At 42.2% G+C, this 21,567-nt stretch overlaps 1 protein-coding gene across 1 annotated transcript in view; it reads right to left on the reverse strand.

Moving 5' to 3' along the window:
- The window catches only part of LOC308105166 (H-2 class II histocompatibility antigen, E-S beta chain-like), a 60,029-nt gene extending 49,066 nt beyond the window's left edge, over positions 1-10,963 (reverse strand). Inside the window, exons 1-2 of the mRNA XM_080455797.1 lie at positions 10,859-10,963; positions 7,198-7,296 (exon numbers count right to left, since the gene is read on the reverse strand). The gene's annotated coding sequence lies outside the window, so the exon portion shown is untranslated. The remainder of the gene's footprint in view (positions 1-7,197; positions 7,297-10,858) is intronic.
- Between the last annotated feature and the right edge of the window lie 10,604 nt (positions 10,964-21,567).

Here is a 21,567-nt window from a genome sequence, read left to right on the forward strand (position 1 = left end):
TCTCTCCTCTCTCTCTCTCTCTCTCTCTCTCTCTCTCTCTCTCTCTCTCTCTCTCTCTCTCTCTCTCTCACTCTCTCTCTCTCTCTCTCTCTGCTCTCTCTCTCTCTCTCTCTCTCTCTCTCTCTCTCTCTCTCTCTCTCCATGTGTATATTTAGGAAAAAAACATAGTTCGATCTGCTATTTTCACTCCTTTAAAAAATATATATATTTCATTTTAATTTTTTAGTAAAACATCTTAAAAAAAAAATCACACCCAGTGTGAAGTGAGCCGTGATATTTATGAGTTATTAATGTCATCATGCATCTCGGTAGCCAATCACAGCACGTCCAGCGAAGACGTGCTTACATTTTATACATTATTATTAATTTCATCATGCGTCTCGCTAAGCCAATCACAGCACGTCTGCGAAGTTTAAAGTTAATTTCATCATGTGTCTCGCTAGCCAATCACAGCACGTCCTGCAGAGCTTAGCCTATGGGCGTGTTTTCCACAGAATGGCGTCACAGTGAAAGACAATTTTTCACGACGGAAAGAAAAACTTTCACCACGGATGGGTCCTAAACCCTCTTATAGGAGCGGTTGCACCGCTCAATAATTAACACTGGAATGTTTTTTCTCCAGTGTGGACACGCTGGTGTCTCTTCAGTTCAGATGACTGACTGAAACTCTTGTTACACAGTTTACACTGGAATGTTTTTTCTCCAGTGTGGACACTCTGGTGTCTCTTCAGCATACCTGACTGACTGAAACTCTTGTTACACAGTTTACAGTGGAAAGGTTTTTCTCCAGTGTGAATACGCTGGTGTATCTTCAGGTTACCTGACTCACTGAAACTCTTGTTACACAGTTTACACTGGAATGTTTTTTCTCCAGTGTGGACACGCTGGTGTTTGTTCAGACTACCTGACTCAATGAAACTCTTGTTACACAGTTCACACTGGAATGTTTTTTCTCCAGTGTGGACACGCTGGTGTGTCTTCAGTTTACCTGACTCTCTGAAACTCTTGTTACACAGTTTACACTGGAAAGGTTTTTCTCCAGTGTGGACACGCTGGTGTCTCTTCAGGTCACCTGACTGACTGAAACTCTTGTCACAATGTTTACACTGGAAAGGTTTTTCTCCAGTGTGGACACGCTGGTGTCTCTTCAGGTCACCTGACTCTCTGAAACTCTTGTCACAATGTTTACACTGGAATGTTTTTTCTCCAGTGTGGACACCCTGGTGTCTCTTCAGGTTACCTAACTCACTGAAACTCTTGTTACACAGTTTACACTGGAATGTTTTTTCTCCAGTGTGGACACCTCCACTTGTCTCACCCCAATCATCACTGTCTTCAGTGACTTCAGTGTCATATTCAAGCTCAACTTCAACTTCAGAACAGTGTGAAGAGATGTCTTCATCAATTTCACTTTTCACTGCTAGTAATGTCAACATTGATCCATCAGGCTCCTCTGGTCTTTGAAGTAGCTCCTCCTGTTCCTCTTTAATGTGTGAAGGCTCTGGTTTCTCGTGGAGCAGACTGGGGCTCCTCTCCTGTTCAGAAGAATCCTCCTCTTTACACACAACAAGGTGCAGGATGTCTAGGAGCAGAACAATAACATGATATTGAACAATGGATTTCTAAAATGTAACACTATTCTTCCTTTGTCCATGTAGAACAGGGGTCGGCAACCTTTTCGACATGAAGTGCCATGTTTTAATTTTCTTGATAGTCAGTGTGCCTTAAGTTTAAGTATGACACCACATCAAAAGTCCACCTGATTTTGATTGTCCATAGACTACACATAACAAAGACTCAATGACCCACCTATCTCCCAGACTGCCTCCCCAGTCAGAGTTATCAGTTTGAATGAATGTAGAATGATGTGCAGGATGTAATTTGTATATAGATGTGAGGAGACTTAATTTAACTGACAAAACCTTTTTTGAATATAAAAAAAAAAAAAAAAAAAACTCTCTCACACTTATGTCAATGTGCCAATGATCACCCTCCCCTGCGCCAATGTTGGCACTTGTGCGTAAGGGTGCCTACCCCTATTGTGTAATAATTCATTGTGGCCCTTTGATGTCATCGGTTTCGTAGGCTTGCCTTCAGGGCCGGCCCAAGGACTTTCGTGGCCCTAAGCAAGATTTTTTATATATATACCCTCTACACCAAATGTCTTTACCTAAAATAGCTGATCTACAAGCTAGAGATCTTGTAGATCAGTTAATTTCAGCAAATGCCACCCCCCCCCCCCCCCCCTCAGTGTTATTATTGTAACAGCTCTACAACAAAACAGAAAATATGAAAGAAAGAGAGAGTATATGTAACTTACTGAGGTGTGGATGGTCTTCAGGTTCCTCCTGTTTAATAGAAATGTCCCTGGCTGAGTCTGGAGAGTTCATCTTCACCTGCAGTCTGGACTCCACACACTGGTCTGAAATGAAGCAATTGAAAAAGGACTTTGTTAACTGAAGAAAAAAATAAAAATTATATTTGCAGAAGGCAAAGGCAAAATGGCAAAGACCAACTCTCCAACATATGAATCTTGGGAGCAAAGATTATAGGATTCATATATTAGGGAAGAAATCCTTCGTAATTTAGGATTGCACAAGGAAGAATGTGTCAAAAGATGGATTCCTGCGATGCAAATAATGGTCTTAAGTGAATAAGCTGAAAGTAGCCAATCAGTTTTCTTCAACCAGACAGAGTGAGCAATTTGTTTTAATCATCAGGATATTATCATTGTCATGATATATTTTGTCATGATTATTTCTTAGTAAAATTAGATTTTGTGACAGCTCTACAACAGAAGAGAAAAGAATAGTGGGTGGTCTTCAGGTTCCTCCTGTTTAATAGAAATGTCCCTGGCTGAGTCTGGAGAGTTCATCGTCACCTGCAGTCTGTCTTGTTATGGACATGACAAACCTAAAATGCTGTTCTAACACAGTATTGGTGAGATGTCAGCTATACTCCATATGAAATATGAAATCTAGCCTAGCTGTAGCCCTGAAACATGACTGTCATACCATGACAGTCATGGGCCCACTTGTTCCTGGTTTTACAACTGCCACCAAGCGAGTACGGTCACTGGGGCCAGCGAGGCCATGGCCCGGTTTGTAAAAACCATGCTTGCCCCTGTGTAGGGCAAGATCCGCCAGGGCAAAAAAACAAAAATCAACATAACAACATTAGCAGCCCCTCACCTTTTAAGTCGCCTTTTTTTTCAAATGGGGCTCATTTGCATTCGGCCGAATTGTTAATGAGTGGCCATTACAAAACCAGTTTCACCGTCAAACCGGTTCTCCATTGCACAGAGACGGTCACCTCTCCATTCAGAAATGTAATGGAAGAAGAACCGTCGTCCTGAAACACCCTGCCCCGCGTCTAAACCGGCGGCCTCGGTCCGTGAAAAAAATGGGTCAGTGTGTTTTGGGACGAGCGTTCCGTTTTCCACCCGGAATGGCTCGGTTTCTCAATAGACTTATCAGCCGTTGTGGTGCGAACCCCCCCAGGGGAGGGGGTTAAGATTCTGGCCCAGTCAACGTTAGAATTCACCATACGCCAGTGACTGCCACATCTACATAAACGCTCAGATTTCAAATATAAAGTGCTGACCCCCGAGCCACGGATGTAACAAGTTGAGGCGCAAAAGGTCCAAGTACCTGTATCTTCCGTATTGTTCAATAGAAAGCATTTTAATCCGATCGGCGGCCATTTTCTATAATTTTTTTGTAATGTATCAGAGTGCAATACACCTCCCAACCAGTAGTGTTGCATAGTTGAAAGCATCAGAGAGAATTCGGAAACAATGACCGGCGATCGGATTAAAAAGCTTTTTATTGAACAATACGGCTGATACAGGACCTTAGACCATTTGCGCCTCAACTTGTTACATCCGTGGCTCGGGGGTCAGCACTTTATATTTGAAATCTGAACGTTTATGTAGATTTGCACTGCAGTAATTTGATCACTGGTCAGTCAGTCTATCATAGCAGCACTTGATTCTTGCAGCCCGAGCCCCACAGGCATCTGCTTCTTTCACACCCACAGGCAGAATAGAGTAAAGAACAGCGATTTGTTGAGTATTAGCTTGTCTGGCTCCTAGTTTATCGAGTTGAGAGAGCAACTGCACACGTAGCCAGTAACAGAACGGTCATTGCGGCGAGAGGCAAGCTAATGCAGCCAATACACAACAACCATTGTGGAACACAATGGGATCAGTGGGGTGCTAGACCAGCGCTGGTCGGGGATTTAAAAAAATAATAATTAGACCAGCGGTCGGCGAGATCGACAAGCCGATTGCTAGGCCCTTCTTGTAGAGCATTTGCCTAATGCTCGCTCTGTAGTTAATGTGCCTCGGTAGTCGGTAGCCACCGTACGAGCGATGGTCATGTATACTGCGCATGTGCAAGCCGGTTGTATGTGGTTATGCTACTGAAGATACTGAGAGCTGTACCGCCTAAGTATAATAAACTGAACTCCTATTATAAAGTATTCCCTCCGTTTAGTCATTCTACATGGTGTCGGAAGTAAACACGGACACTTTGGAACGTGCAGTCTATCGCAGAGCGCACGGCTCTTTTACCGTTCACGAGAGGACAACAACCCGACCTGAAGCTAACGTGCTAACGTTTTTTCCAACGCGTACTGTGCATCATGTCGGACGGCTTTCGCAGACCAGACCCTCTCATATTTGATGAGAACATCGCTGAGAACTGGCGAGTGTTTGAACAAGAATATGACATTTTTATCGCGGCTGCACACTATGACAAGCCAGCCCGCACACGAGCCTACATTCTCCTCAATCTAGCAGGATCAGAGGCCATTGAAAGGGAGAGATCGTTCGACTATACACCCGAACTGAGAGGACCCGACGTTGACGGTGCACCTGGAGCCATCATCACTCCAGCTGAGTTGAAAGAGGACCCTGAATGTTTGAAGAGGAAATTTCGGGAGATCTGCAGTCCCCAAATAAACATTACAATGGAGAGACACAAATTCAATACAAGGTCCCAGAACCAAGGTGAGCCAATTGAATCATATGTCACAGACCTAAGGATCAAAGCAAAGAGCTGCAATTTTGGAACACTGCAAGATGAGCTCATCCGTGATAGACTGGTCTGTGGCATAAATGATGATAATCTGAGAAAAATAATGCTGCGTAACAGTGGGCTGACTCTAGCTAAAGCTATCTCTGTGTGTCAAATATATGAGCAGACAGAGCATCACACAAGGACATTGTCATCCCCACATGCTCCCACTAGTGTTGACAGCGTGCAGATTTGAGCCACGTCAGAGAGCACAGACGGGGAGAAATGCTCAGCCCATCGTCAGCTGTAATAATTGTGGTGGCAGCCACGATGCTAAGAGAGACAGTTGCCCGGCTTTTGGCCAACAGTGCCATGCATGTAAAAAGTGGAACCACTACAAGAAGTGCTGCAGATCAGGACAGAGGTACTCTAGGACACAGAGTTCAAGGGAATCTGTCCATCAACTTGAATTAAACCAGGCCACAGGTAGTAATACTGATGATGAATCATTCTGTATTGATGGAATAACAGTGGTCGTGGACACAATAGACTCTAATGTCCAAGAGAAAAATTTAGCGTTCGCCACTGTACACATCAATGACAAGCCTGTGGAAATGAAAGTTGACACAGGTGGACAATGCAATGTTTTATCCAATGATGCCTTCAAACGTGTGGAGAAACGAGAACTGATAGACCGTTCAATAATCACCAACCTTGTTGCATATGGGGGAAATATGATAAGCACCTTGGGCTCAGTCGTCCTGCAATGTCAACTAGCAGGTCAGCATTATGCACTACAGTCCCGCATTGTGGAGAGAAATGTCCAGCCACTACTAGACCTACTAGCAAGCCTGCACATGAAGCTAGTGACACTAAGCAAGGACGTCCACCAACTCAGCGTGAACACGGATACAAACTTGCCACACAAGCTCTTCACAGAGTATGCAGATCTATTCAAGGATGAACATGGCAAGCTACCAGTGACATACTCCATGAAATTGGACCCTGATGTGCACCCCGTCGTCCGCCCTGCACGCCGCATCCCTGTAGCCATGCAGGACCGAGTAAAAGCAGAGCTGGAGAGGATGGCAGACCTGGGTGTCATCACCCCCGTATCTGAACCAACCGAATGGGTGTCATCCATGGTAGCGACAAACAAGAAGCAGACGTCAGACATAAGGATCTGCATCGACCCCAGAGATCTTAACACAGCCTTAAAGAGCCCCCACCATCCAATGCGCACGGTGGAAGAGGTTGCATCACAGATGGCAAATGCAACTCTGTTTTCAGTTCTAGATGCCAAAAGCTCTTTCTGGCAGATCTCTCTGGACAGCAAGTCTTCCCTGCTAACCACTTTTAGGGCGTGCTCCCACCACACTTTTATTTTACCTCTGGGGCGGAATCTGCCAATGCTTTGTCAATGCAAATGCGTGGATTCTTGGAAAAAATCTGCAAGACCATGAATTCCTCAGAATTCCGTTTGGAATAAACTCAGCCAGTGAAGTATTCCAGCGCACAATGGAACAGATATTCGCAGGATACCCCGGTGCCATCATCGTTGACGACATCATCGTCGGAGGCCGCACTGAAATTGAGCACGACGCAAACCTAAAGAGGGTGCTTGACCGAGCACGCAAAGTTAATCTGAGGCTCAACCCCCTCAAATGCAAGTTCCGGCTGACCATCGAGGAGCTGTCTGACAGGCCATCCGTGTCTGATAACAGAAGAGAGGGTCTGCAGTAGTCCATCTTCTGCCTTGTGTCTCTTAAGTTCATCTAGAAGGCTGGACGAGACTCGGCTGACTAATACTCGCTCTGTGGTTAATGTGCCTCGGTAGCCACCGTACGGGCGATGGTCATGTATACTGCGCATGCGCAAGCCGGTTGTATGTTGTTATGCTACTGAAGATACTGAGAGCTGTACCGCCTAAGTATAATAAACTGAACTCCTATTATAAAGTATTCCCTCCGTTTGGTCATTCTACACTTCTGACCCCCCTTCCGTTGCCTATGGTGTGTGCACCACAAGGCAACATGGCCAATTTGTTTAATCATCTTTAATCATCAGGATATTATCATATATTGTCGTCATAACTATTGCATAGTAAAATGTTCATATTGCGACAGCTCTACAACAGAACAGAAAAATATTTAAGAAAGAGAGAGAACATTAAACGTACTGAGGTGTGGATGGTCTTCAGGTTCCTGTTTGATAGAAATGGCACTGGCTGAGTCTGGAGAGTTCATCTTCACCTTTAGTCTGGACTCCACACACTTGTCTGAAATGAAGGAATTGAATAAGGACTTTAGGGTTCCGTGGTTCTACTTCCCCTAAAACGGTGATCATTGGGTATTATTAATATATGAGGAAGAATGTTTTTCCAAAAATGGTACAGTAAGTGTTAAAATGATATTTCTATGTGGACAAAACCCACCAGTTCATCAAGTATACCTGGTTGGCACCTTACCACCACCCACCTGACCAAGTCCCTCCCCTCCTCCTACATGACCACCCCCACGTGTGTCGTTTTCCTACCCGATCGTAGTAGCTTGGCAACGCCCCCTTATGTGACGCACGCGGAACTGCTTCGCCCCTAACCACTGCGTCTCATTGCCTCTTGTTGCTCAAGTCCACTAGAGTCGGCGCGCCTCCAACGTTGTAACTGTTATTTGCCTAACTACTTCCTCTTCCTAACTTAAAGGAATTCTAAGTAACTTTAAGCCTAAATTTTAAAATATTTAAATATATATTTTGCATTTTTTCCACTCTATCAGCCACTGTTTAATGATGCTGGGGTGTTTTCCTGCATTGAAACACAGTCCTCTTTCTGAAATCCGTATTTTCCCTACTATTTATGTTTTGACATCCGGGTATCCAGCTCTGTCCGGGACGTAAATGAAACGCATGCATGTGCGTGTCCGTGTGAACTGTCCTATCAGCGTCCTCGCTCAATGTTCTGTGATTGACAGCGAAGGTTGGCCAATCAAGGTGGCGAGTTCAAGTGAAACCGAATGGAACCGAGTCCAGCCTGAGTGCACCCGAGCAAAAACGAGCGGCAGCCATCTTGTCTATGCGCTATTTTTTGTTTGGGTTTTAAAACTTAAAACCGCTCTCAAACTTCTTTTTTGAGGGACGGAATTTACTTTTAAGATATTGTTTGGATAGAATTTAGTTGTTTAACTTCATATATGTGGTCAATTAATCATGTCAGAGCCTATTTAAAAATAAAAATACAGAGAACCGGCAGGGGCGGGCAGTGACACGCATTGTATCCGTATAAAGCAACCTATTTTCGGTATGGCCCGTTCAGAAGTACCCCCTGCGTCACCCCCTGGTGGTCGGGGAAACAAACTGCTGATGAGGAGGGGGGGGGGGGGGGAGTGGAGGGGCGTTGTTTGACAACAGTTTTTTTCTTCTTTTGATCTCTGAAGTTGCCTAGAATCCCTTTAATGGCTGTAGTCTGTTCTCACCAAGTGGTCCGCTTCGCTGGTCGCGACAAAAACTATGCCTAAATCTAACCTTAACTTAATCATAATAAAATAATGTGCGACACATTTTAGATTAGATAAATAATAATTAACGTTGCACGCCACAGAACCATGTGGTATTTAGGGATAGGACGATAATCGTTATTATCGTTTATCGTGATAAAAAACACTCACAATAATCGTATCACAGAGATTTTAATTTATCGTGAAATTGTCCTCCGTCATACACTGGGATCAATTCAGCTTTGCTGAGCTGCATATCCGGTACCACTTAAACCCTGTAGGATTGGTAAAACACACCTGTAAAAGGACATACTTGATACAGTCTTTTTTTCACTCTAAATCTCTTTGCCAAAAATAGCCGATCTACAAGCTCACAACACGTCGCGTTGCGTCGCGTTCCAGGGGACCCCCCAGCAAAATGTACAGCATCAAAATCACTGTAACCAGTTTAAACCTAATTTATATACGTAGGTGATCTGAAAATAGCAGATCTACAAGGTATTGAATAATGATGCATCCCGATGAGACACATAGGGCCCGATTCACTAAGCTGTTTACGCCCATATATTTTACGTAAAGGAATTTACGCAACTTCCAATGTTAGTAGTCTGATCCATTCATTCTTTTGTCTGTGAATTTTGCGGGAGGCTCGCTCTTTCTCACGTCTGCTCGAAGGCAGACATACACATAGGACCAAAGCTTTGGTATGTCATTAGAATGCATTATTCTTCATGAAAAATCTATTACAATAGTGCCAAACCTCAAATAAAATATGTATGTGCCCAACATTTGTCAACACATATATAAAAAAAAGATATAGATAGGCCTATGGTCCTATGTCAAACGATCTATTGCTTGTATGCATATTATAGACATGATGCAAATTCAACCGATTTTTTTTTCCTTTTCAGCATTTAGAGCTGAATTAATATTCCCACTGCGTATTTGCCGTTTTTGTAAAATTGTGATGTAACAATAAAGTTTACACACTATATAATTTGAAAATTAAGGAGAAAACATTTGTCAATTGATAATAACAGCAGACAGGTGAGTTTGGAGCTAAACTGTCAATTTGCAGCGAATGAACAAGACAGAAAGATCATTTCCAATGCCATTGCCATGCATTACCTGGATGGTCATTCTAGGTCTGACACAATACAGCATGACAGATGTTTAGTTGGTAGGATAAGGATTCAAGGTGCATGAAGACATGGAGCTCTAACTTCACTTGACAATCACATTAACATTACAGACACACTCTGTCTGACAGAGTAAAGATACTACTGGTGGTTTACAGCAGTGGTTCTTATAGTGGAGTCCGGGGACCCCCAGGGGGTACTTGAGGGGGTTCCAGGGGGTCCCCAGCTAAATGATGGACAGGAACCAAATGGACCCTTATGGGTCTGTAACTCTAAGAGTGTACAAATGGAACCTTCCATTTGTACACTCTCAGAGTTAAATTAACATTGATTTTACAATACGAATTGGGGTCCCAGAGGTATAAATGCCATTAAATGGGGGTCCGGAGCCTAATGCATGTCAACCTGGGGGTCCTTGAAATTAAAATGGTTGAGAATCACTGCTAGAGAGCCGTAAAAACCTTCTCTTATGGGGGTTGTAGCGCCCCCCACCGAAAGATGGTCAAGACTTGAACTGATGATTGTGAATTTATTAAAATCCAAAGACCAACGTAAGAACTGACAAGACAGTACAAAAACACAAACAAAAATACTCTGTTAGTTTCCCATATTTTGTGGAAGAACAGCAGTTGGCTTTTTCTTTCAAACCATAACATTACCATAAGCTCCAAATGTACATAAAGACACATTCAAAACTGTACTGAAAGTGCTTTTTAACATGGCTTTGACCATCAGTCAGCATTACTGTAATTACTTTACAATGAATTAAGGCACAAGATGACTTCAACATCATCACATCTAATGAACTCGTTTTCCTTTCATAGCAGCTGTTTTTAACTCAATATAACATAATGAAATGCCCTTTTTAACCTTGTTTAAGTGCATAAACTGACATGAAATAATGACGTTTTTAAACCAAAGAGCATGAAATACTGTAACATCAAATACCTTCCTGCACAATTCAAACCTTTCATTTTCAAAACACTTTACAGAAAGAGTAGCAAACTAAACTCCGGTTTAACTAGTTATCATCCATAGCACCATACACCTTTGTTGCAGAAATAAATTTCTTTCATTCAAAGTCCTTCAATAAAACCCATTATGCTGAAAAGGATGTAAACAATTCAACTATGCATTTTTAGCAATAGTCCTCTGTCCTTTATATCCTGTGTTGTTTTGTATGTAGCAAGCACAGTCCATGGCTACTAACCTTATGCCTCTTCGGGGGGTGCTAAAACTACAATTGATCATCTCAAAAGATAAACAATATGCGATCTTTTTGCAGCAAAGAGCAGCACATGTGTCTCCACACTGCTGTTGTGTCATACTGTCTCTCTGATCTGTGTTCCGTGAGCAGAAATAACGGAGCAGAAATAAGACTTCCGGTTGACGATCTCTTCAGAATAAGTGTACCCTCTAGAGTAAAAAGAAACCATTGAAAACCATTGAAAAACGGTTCATTTGCACATTTCTGTGTCAGCGGTAATGCAAAAACAGTAGGCGCGCATGAAATGCTTTCAACTTTCGATGCAAATTTTTTACAGATGTCTGTATGTTTTGCCATAGCAGTTGTTTGGACACTACAATCATAACTCTGACCCCTGACCTCACTGGACGGCCCGCCACTTTTTTCTACACCTTAGTGCCGCTTAGCGGAGAGTGTGGCGGTGTAGAGGGGGTCTCCCCGAACGCGTGCGTACCTCAGAAGTTCCGGCGCTAAGCACCGTCTCCTGTCCAGTGTCCAATATCTATAGGCTATGCACTGAAAACGGCCCTTTTCTGACCCCTGACCTCACTGGACGGCCCGCCACTTTTCAAAATACACCTCTCCCGCTTAGCGGAGAGTGTGGCGGTGTAGAGGGGGTCTCCCCGAACGCGTGCGTACCTCAGAAGTGCTGGCACTAAGCACCGTCTCCTGTCCAGTGTCCAATTTGTATAGGCTATGCACTCCCTTGAACAGCATATCCATTTAGATAAATTATTAATGTTTTAAATCCGTTTTTGTTACACAGGTCAGATATAAGTTAAGGGGTTAACTTATATCTATGCTGAATAATTGCAGAAAGCAATGAATATAAATATGGGTATATAAAAGCTGTAAAACATACTACTGTAGGTGTAATTGTAATTATGTAATTCTAGGCGTCTGCTTTAAAATCAGGGTTGGACTGATAACATAATTATTACCTAACTACAGCAGAATGAAAGGAGAGGGTTCATTTCCTGAGACATTTAGCAGGGAAAAACGAAAGCAATAATATAAGGTTTTCAGGTTACACTTTACACTTGCAGGACAAACATTAATTAGAGAATGCATGCTTAACCATTCAAAGTGTTTCTAACCTAAATGCAGTGGTTTTCAAACCTTTGAATAAAGTCCTGTTACAAATGGCCCATATTTAGGTGTGAAGTGCACATTTGATGGGGGTCAATAGCCTCAATCTGGAACAACCTGGCACTTAGAAGTGATCTAAGCCATTTAAAAAGACATACTGTACATCATAAATGTATTTTTTATATACAATTGTGTCCTTTTTTTAAACTTGCCACTTGGAAGTGTTTTAGTATGAGCCATTTAAAAGGCATACATCATAAATGTATTTTTAAAATAGATTTGTGTCTTTTAAAAAATATAAAAAAATGTAGATCTTATTTTGAAGGCAACCGGAAACCTTATTTCTGCTAGCTCAAAACCCGGAAGTCCAATTTCTGCTCACGGAACAGAGCTATGGTGGCACTAGCTTTGTGTTGCCAGGTTTTGTGAGAGAAATAAGCAACAAGGTCTAGGAAAACAAGCCCAAAAGCAGGCCACATGAGCACTTTAAACCTATTGATTGATTGATTGATGTAGTTTATTTAGAAAGACATGAGAATAGTACATGACAGTACATAACAGTACATGGAAGTACAAATTCACAATACAAGGTCTACTAAACTGGAAACCCTCATTAAGCATTACGCTTGTTTAAGATGAGAACCCCATGCACACAAATCATGATGAAATATAAGAGGCAGGCAGATATACACACTACTATACAGAATGTCATACAATCATATATATCTATATGATATATCTAGCTAGCCTATTTGAAAAGAGCCAATCTACAAGCTCACAACACGTTGTGACTGTGAGCTTGTAGATCTGCTAGATCTGTTATTATCTTTGAAACATTTTAACAACACAAATCTGGTGCGGGGGTCCCTGGCACAAAGAAAACGCAACTCGCCGCAACTTTCAATATTTACAAGAAACCTTACTTATAATAAGCAGACATGGCAACCCTGCTTTGTTGTTCTTCTTCTTGTCTGGCATTTCAAGGATGTTGCGTCCGACTCCAATGAGCAGGTGCGCCGCCTACTGGGCAGGAGAAGAATAAGAAAATGTGGCACTACAGATTCCCAAACTTTTCAGACGTGACCCCCAAAATAATGACATTTGAAATGGGGACCCCTCACCCTGACAACTTAAGCACTTGGCATTGTAGGAGTTGAGGCATTTAGTTTAATTTACATACAATTGGTATCCCAACCTGAAAATGTAGCTATCTTCTGTTTAATAGAGAGCTGGAGAGACACCTGTTACTGAACAAAAGTGGGTTTCAACCTTTTTCATGCCAAGGACCCCTAAATTGATATACATTTGGCCGCGGACCCCCATCTGAAAATGTTTTGTGCCAGGGACCCCCCAGAAGCAAAGATTTGAGTTAAAAATGTTCGCTTATAAATATAAATATTCAAAGATATGCACAAACGTTCAAGATTTTTCAAAAATAGCAGATCTACAAGCTCATAGCGCGGCAAACGGTGCCGTGCAATGAGCTTGTAGATCTGCTGTTTTTTAATAGCCAAAGCTAAGTGGTTAAAATGATTGTGACGCTATGTTAACTAATTTTGCCGGGGGGACCCCCGCTGGTAGGCTACCCCCCAAGGACCACTGGTGGTCCCCGGAGGGGGGGGTCGTTATCAGTGAGAACCATTCATTAAACCAGGTTTATCAAGCTGTGGGCTATCACACTGGAGCACATTGAGAAAGTATTAAAATGGCATTAACATTAACATTGAAGTTCAACCTGTGGATGGTCGTGTCCAGCAGTCCTATTTTAGACATGTTATTAATACACAACCACATCACGGTGCCGTGCAATGAGCTTGTAGATCTGCTGTTTTTTAATAGCCAAAGCTAAGTGGTTAAAATGATTGTGACGCTATGTTAACTAATTTTGCCGGGGGGACCCCCGCTGGTAGGCTACCCCCCAAGGACCACTGGTGGTCCTTGGGGGGTCACAATGGGTCACAATGGAGTTTGAAGTTATAATGGGTTTGTATAGGAAGGGGGCGTGTCTGATAAAATTAATATCAAATATCTAAATACTGAATCAAGCAATTTCAAAACTGTCCGGGGTGCTCAAAAAAGCCTGAGTAGACGATAAAATGACCCAACGTTTTTTTGAAAGCGAAATATCCCTTTAAAACAAATGAATGTGAGGATTTAAAAGAAGAAAACAAAAGAGCTGGAGAATGTCTCTAAAGCAGGGGTTCTCAAACGTTTTTTCGGCCGCCTGGGCCACCACACAGGCAGAGGGCCCCATGAGATCTCAACACTAGGGCCTCCCTCCATCTGGTCGGAGATACAGAACCTTAAAGTGGAAAAAGGTTACTTTTAGCAGGAGTTTTGTCCCCTCAGCCATCACAGCATTAAACAAACTGCCCCGTCCATAAGAGGGTTTTCTGTGTACAGTGGGGACCTCATGTCTTTGTCTTTGTGATATGTTGTTTTTGTTTGTTTTGTTGTTTTTGTTGTAACGAACAGACCTGTGAAGACAATTTTCCCTTTGGGGACAATAAACGATATTATTATCCCTCAAACCAGAGGAGACAACTCTTGAGCGCTGCATTTACATTTGAATGAGCACAATCTAATCTACATTCAGACTCTCTCTCTCTCGCTCTCTCTCTCTCGACCCAGGGGCCTCATACTGGGGTTTGCCTAGGGCCTCCTGATCATTAAGCACGCCCCTGTACGGTGGTGTGTCTCCAGACTACCTGACTCACTGAAACTCTTGTCACAATGTTCACACTGGAATGTTTTTTCTCCAGTGTGGACACTCTGGTGTCTCTTCAGTTCAGATGACTGACTGAAACTCTTGTTACACAGTTTACACTGGAATGTTTTTTCTCCAGTGTGGACAGGCTGGTGTCTCTTCAGGTAAAGTGACTCTCTGAAACTCTTGTTACACAGTTTACACTGGAATGGTTTTTCTCCAGTGTGGACACGCTGGTGTCTCTTCAGGTTACCTGACTCACTGAAACTCTTGTTACACAGTTTACACTGGAATGGTTTTTCTCCAGTGTGGACACGCTGGTGTGTCTTCAGCTTACCTGACTCTCTGAAACTCTTGTCACAATGTTCACACTGGAATGGTTTTTCTCCAGTGTGGACACGCTGGTGTGTCTTCAGCTGACCTGACTCACTGAAACTCTTGTCACAATGTTCACACTGGAATGGTTTTTCTCCAGTGTGGACACGCTGATGTCTCTTCAGGTCACCTGACTGACTGAAACTCTTGTCACAATGTTCACACTGGAATGGTTTTTCTCCAGTGTGGACACGCTGGTGTGTCTTCAGGTTACCTGACTCTCTGAAAGTCTTGTCACAATGTTCACACTGGAATGTTTTTTCAACAGTGTGAACACGCTGGTGTCTCTTCAGGTCATATAACCCACTGAAACTCTTGTTACACAGTTTACACTGGAATAGTTTTTCTCCAGTGTGGACAAGCTGGTGTGTCTTCAGGTTACCTGACTCTCTGAAAGTCTTGTCACAATATTCACACTGGAATGTTTTTTCAACAGTGTGAACACGCTGGTGTCTCTTCAGGTTAAATGACTCTCTGAAACTCTTGTTACACAGTTTACACTGGAATGTTTTTTCTCCAGTGTGGACACCTCCACTTGTCTCAGCCCAATCATCACTGTCTTCAGTGACTTCAGTGTCAGATTCAAGCTCAACTTCAACTTCAGAGCAGTGTGAAGAGATGTCTTCATCAATTTCACTTTTCACTGCTAGTAATGTCAACATCGATCCATCAGGCTCCTCTGGTCTTTGAAGTAGCTCCTCCTGTTCCTCTTTAATGTGTGAAGGCTCTGGTTTCTCGTGGAGCAGACTGGGGCTCCTCTCCTGTTCAGAAGAATCCTCCTCTTTACACACAACAAGGTGCAGGATGTCTAGGAGCAGAACAATAACATGATATTGAACAATGGATTTCTAAAATGTAACACTATTCTTCCTTTGTCCATGTAGAACAGGGGTCGGCAACCTTTTCGACATGAAGTGCCATGTTTTTATTTTCTTGATAGTCAGTGTGCCTTAAGTTTAAGTATGACACCACATCAAAATGTCGTATTTCCATCTGATTTTGATTGTCCATAGGCTATACATAACAAACATTAGACTCAATGACCCACCTATCTCCCACACTGCCTCCCCAGTCAGAGTTATCAGTTTGAATGAATGTAGAATGATGTGCAGGATGTAATTTGTATATAGATGTGAGGAGACTTAATTTAACTGTGTCAAGCTATGTAGTATATTTGCAGTTTCCCTGCTTGAAAGGGATGGTACAGTCCATAGGAGGTTTTAACTGGGTTTCACTCATACAATGACCACAACTTTGGTTTTCCTTTTAGTTCTTCTTTACTTTAGTTTTTGTTGTTGCAGTACAGCTTATGCAGGTAGTGTATAGTTGTTGTAAGGTTGTAAGGTATAGGTATAGGTATAGGTGAAAAACCTTAAATGAAAAATAAAACATAATTACTGTAAATATAATGCAAAATATAAATTCTTTACATATATTTTTTAACACTTGTGAATATTGTTTTTACTTTCTTAGTGTCTTTTTATGAATTAGGTTTTTAAACAGTTTTTAACAAATGCAGTCTCATATGAAATGCAAATATAATAGACTGAATTTTAAAACTGTTTCTATCAATCTACATTTCTCAATAAACAAATCACATTTGTTTTTAAAACAACAATCATGTTGCTTTAACTTGAGGACATCAAACAAACAATTGACATTGAACTACAACGCACGTTCTAACGTGCGCCACAAACGGCAAGTTTTATGACTCTTAAACAAACAAACAGTTCGTCTCTCACCGGCTGCCTCTCCAGCTTTTTATGGCTGCACCAGTGCTGCTTTGATGTGTTCTGTGCGACGTTGCTGTTGCAGGACGCACGCTTGTTTGTTTGATTATAATGGATTGTGGAGGATTCTCCTCCTTCTCCCTTCTCTTCCACTGTGGTTTGGTTTACAGGCTTCTTTCAGGTGTGGTGCTTTATAGTGTAGTGACGCTGATTAGTGATTGGGGAAGGATTTCAGACAGCTGCCACTCTGTCAATCAGCCCGACTTTTTAACCCTTTTGGTTCCAGTGAGGATTTCCCAAGTTGACTTCACAAACTGACTAAACCTTTTTTGAATATTTAATTTTAAAAGGAAAAAAAAACTCTCACACTTATGTCAGTGTGCCAATGATCACCCTCCCCTGCGCCAAAGTTGGCACTCGTGCGTAAGGGTGCCTACCCCTATTGTGTAATAATTCATTGTGGCCCTTTGATGTCATCGGTTTCGTAGGCTTGCCTTCCAGCTGACCAGGGAGCATTGTTGTAGCTAACAGACCAGCACCACCTTCCCCACAGGAGTCGGCACCAACCGCCAATCCTTCCCGCTCTACTCCTGAGGCCCACATCACCGTTCAACTCTACGCTACTCTACAGGCTGCCATCGCTCAAACCCAAGCTACCCTGCAGACTAATGCCAGCGTTCCAACTCCACACTACACTGTTGGCCATCTCCGCTCAACTTCACGCTATACCAATGTTTTCTCTATACTTGCCTACTTGAAAATTGGCACTTAAAGTTGCGGTTGAATGTATAGACCCCTTAACAGACGACGTCACACTGATAAGAACCAGTATGCGTGCAACCAGTATACGCGCAATGAAACCCATTCTGTCAGGTCTCGCTAGGATGCGCCTCACTAGCCAACACACAATAGGGGGTTGGGGTGTGCTGACATAGATATATATAAAGGCTAGATGACTCACCCGCGCTGCTGGCCAATGGAGTACGACGTTGCCACATGGCGGGCATCTTGGGACGGTCATTCATAACATTATGTCTATGGTGCATGTACTTTGAAATAACCATAGCGTGCTCAATTTTCATCCGATTTTCAAATAGTTTGGTGTTGAAAAAACATGATTATAATTATAAGTATGCAGTATCATAACTACATCTTTGGTGTTTACAAAACACCAAACCATTTGAAAATCGGATGAAAATTTAGCACGCTATGGTTATTTCAAAGTACATGCACCATAGACATAATGTTATGAATGACTGTTGCAAGATGGCCGTGGTTGAGCTACGCTTGCGATGCCCCCTTGAGCCATCTAGCCTTTATATATATCTATGTGTGCTGAAACCAGCGCACCCCGAAACAACAGGTTGGGAATTGATTGCATGAAACAATCACCTGTGTGTCCAGTCTCAATGTTAGTAAAGTAAAGGTCCATAGCCCAGGGGACGGCATCCTTTTTGACATGAGTGCCATGTTTACATTTTCTTGATAGTCAGTGTGCCATGTCAACATTAAGTTTAATTATGACACCACATCAAAGTTATATTTCCAACTGATTTTGATTGTCCATATACTGTACATAACTGTACATTTTTTCTTCTTCTTTATCGGGATGTAATGATCATTAGACTCAGATCAATAACCCACTTATCTCCCAGACAATTTGCTATGTACCCTCTACACCAAATCTCTTTACCTAAAATAGCTGATCTACAAGCTAGAGATCTTGTAGATCAGTTAATTTCAGCAAATGCCCCCAGCAAATGCCGCCCCAGTGTTATTATTGTAACAGCTCTACAACAAAACAGAAAATATGAAAGAGAGACTATATGAAACTTACTGAGGTGTGGATGGTCTTCAGGTTCCTCCTGTTTAATAGAAATGTCCCTGGCTGAGTCTGGAGAGTTCATCTTCACCTGCAGTCTGGACTCCACACACTGATCTGAAATGAAGCAATTGAAAAAGGACTTTGTTAACTGAAGAAAAAAATAACAATAATATTTGCAGAAGGCAAAGGCAAAATGGCAAAGACCAACTCTCCAACATATGAATCTTGGGAGCAAAGATTATAGGATTTATATATTAGGGAAGAAATCCTTCATAATTTAGGATTGCACAAGGAAGAATGTGTCAAAAGGTGGATTCCTGCGATGCAAATAATGGTCTTAAGTGAATAAGCTGAAAGTAGCCAATCAGTTTTTCCATGTTTCTGCAACCAGACAGAGTGAGCAATTTGTTTTAATCATCAGGATATTATCATTGTCATGATATATTTTGTCATGATTATTTCTTAGTAAAATTAGATATTGTGACAGCCCTACAACAGAAGAGAAAAGAATAGTGGGTGGTCTTCAGGTTCCTCCTGTTTAATAGAAATGTCCCTGGCTGAGTCTGGAGAGTTCTTCTTCACCTGCAGTCTGTCTTGTTATGGACATGACAAACCTAAAATGCTGTTCTAACACAGTATTGGTGAGATGTCAGCTATACTCCATATGAAATATCAAATCTAGCCTAGCTGTAGCCCTGAAACATGACTGTCATACCATGACAGTCATGGGCCCACTTGTTCCTGGGTTGCGATTTTTTTACATTTACAACTGCCACATCTACATAAACGTTCAGATTTCAAATATAAAGTGCTGACCCCCGAGCCACGGATGTAACAAGTTGAGGCGCAAAAGGTTTAAGTACCTGTATCTTCCGTATTGTTCAATAAGAAGCATTTTAATCCGATCGGCGGCCATTTTCTATAAAAGAAATTGTAATGTATCAGAGTGCAATACACCTCCCAACCAGTAGTGTCGCATAGTTGAAAGTATCAGAGAAAATTCTTTTTTTAAAGAGGTGGTGCCATGATTTTGCACTTTTTCTGTTTTTCATGTGTCTATGAGGTTGATAGAACTTCATTAAGCCCCCTGGTGGTGTTTTTATGGTGTTTTATGTCTTCTCTGACTATTTTGAGTTTCTTCCTGGAGGCTGAAACCTTGAGGGTCAAACGTGCCAATAGAAAAACAGCCATTTAATGACACAATAAAAATATGAGGAGGAGGGACTAGGACAGGTGGGTGGTGCTAAGGTGGTGGAGGAGGTGCTAAGGTGAGAACCAGGTATACTTAATGAACTGGAGGCGTGTCCACATAAAAACATAAACACTTTATGTCTACATAGTTAGGGAATTTTAGCAAGATGTTTGGGCCATCTGTGAAAAAAATTACTACCAATAGCTTTCTTCACCAATGTGTTCTTATAGGTGTCTAGAATCACCTCTGAATTAATTGAAACCCAAATCCTCGTGGAAAATCCTGGAGAGCCAATCAAAGTTAAGAAGCCCAGAGGGCTTGGGTGAAAAATATGAAAAGAAATAAAAGTCTAAAATGAACATGTGAGGTGTCTAACTAGGGGTTTTCAGGGGTGCTGAATCCATTCCAACCATTATTTTTGAGTAAAAATATCTCCCTATAATATTGGTATATTGGTTATTGTTAAGCTGTAATGTATAGCACAGTGTATAATCAAGGTAGGGGATTGAGAAAAATAAGAAAATATTGCTAAACACTTGATAAGAGTGTACACCTACTGTGCACATGCTCAGTGGGATACACTGTTTGCATGTGGGGACCTAAGGAGCCCAGAGGGCTTGGGTGAAAAAAAACGAGAAAAAAAAAGAAAAGTCTAAAGGTGTCTAACTAGGGGTTTTCAGGGGTGCTGAATCTATTCCAACCATTAGTTTTGAGCAGAAAAACAACTCATTTTCCATAAGAACATATTATTATTACATATTGCAAGAAAAATGTAAAGTAAGAAATGTGCAGTATTGATGAAACCTGCCTGGTTGATGTTCTTGCATTCTCCATTACTCTTGCCACAATCAGATATACACTTGACCCCCTGCATTTTACAGCAGCACCTGTGTGTACTACAGTCTCCCTCACAGTTGCAGCTGATGAATTTCAGTAGATAGTCTGGGGCAATGGGGTCTGTGGTAGGGACTAGTGCATAGCCTTCTGCTCCCAGTTTCCACCCGTAGTCGAGGACATCCAGTGATGGACTTTGTAGCAGTAGCCAGTCTCTGGTTTGGAGATATGCTCGGAGAGAATGTTGTGCTGCAGCTGTTGTAGTCGGGGGCAGTTTCTCTGGTCTGATATTCCCAGCAGCAGCATGCTTGCTGAACATCTCAAATCTCAAGTCCCCCACCAGTCTTTTGGTGGTTTCCCGTGGTACATGAGTTTGAAGATTTCACAGCCGGCTGTGATGATGGCATCTTTCTGGGCTTGGATGTCAAGAAAAACGTCCATGGCTGTCTCTGCTTGGTCCGTCTTGCAGAGTTTACGTAGTATAGGTGGTTTGCCAAAACCAAAAAGTATCACAGCCCGAGAAGCTGTGTAAGAAGAGCAGATACTTCCTGTATTTCTCTGGGAGGGCCTCTTGGTTCTTTGCAACATCGTAAGATACATTTTTTGCTGCTGTGATGAAGACGGAGTGGTCTGCTTTATGATGAATAAGCATAACCAGAATGTCCGTATCCTCAGCTCTCACCTTAACAGCGGACTCTCTTGCTTCATCTAGAGCTAAGTGTCTGCATCCTCGGAGCATTGCTGTACACGGATTCCATTACCACTGAATGTCTCAGCAAGTAGCAGGATGAGCTGGGCCTTGTTACTCTTGTTGTCAAGGAACTTTTCTCTAGGAATAATGTTTTGGATGTCTGGACAAATCTGGATGTCACAGCATGCATGCTTTGTATGTCTGACGTGATCATGCATACAGCAGCTGCA

Source organism: Gymnoscopelus braueri, assembly GCF_963280865.1.
Source record: "Gymnoscopelus braueri genome assembly, chromosome: 1".
Classification (NCBI taxonomy): Eukaryota; Metazoa; Chordata; class Actinopteri; order Myctophiformes; family Myctophidae; genus Gymnoscopelus; species Gymnoscopelus braueri.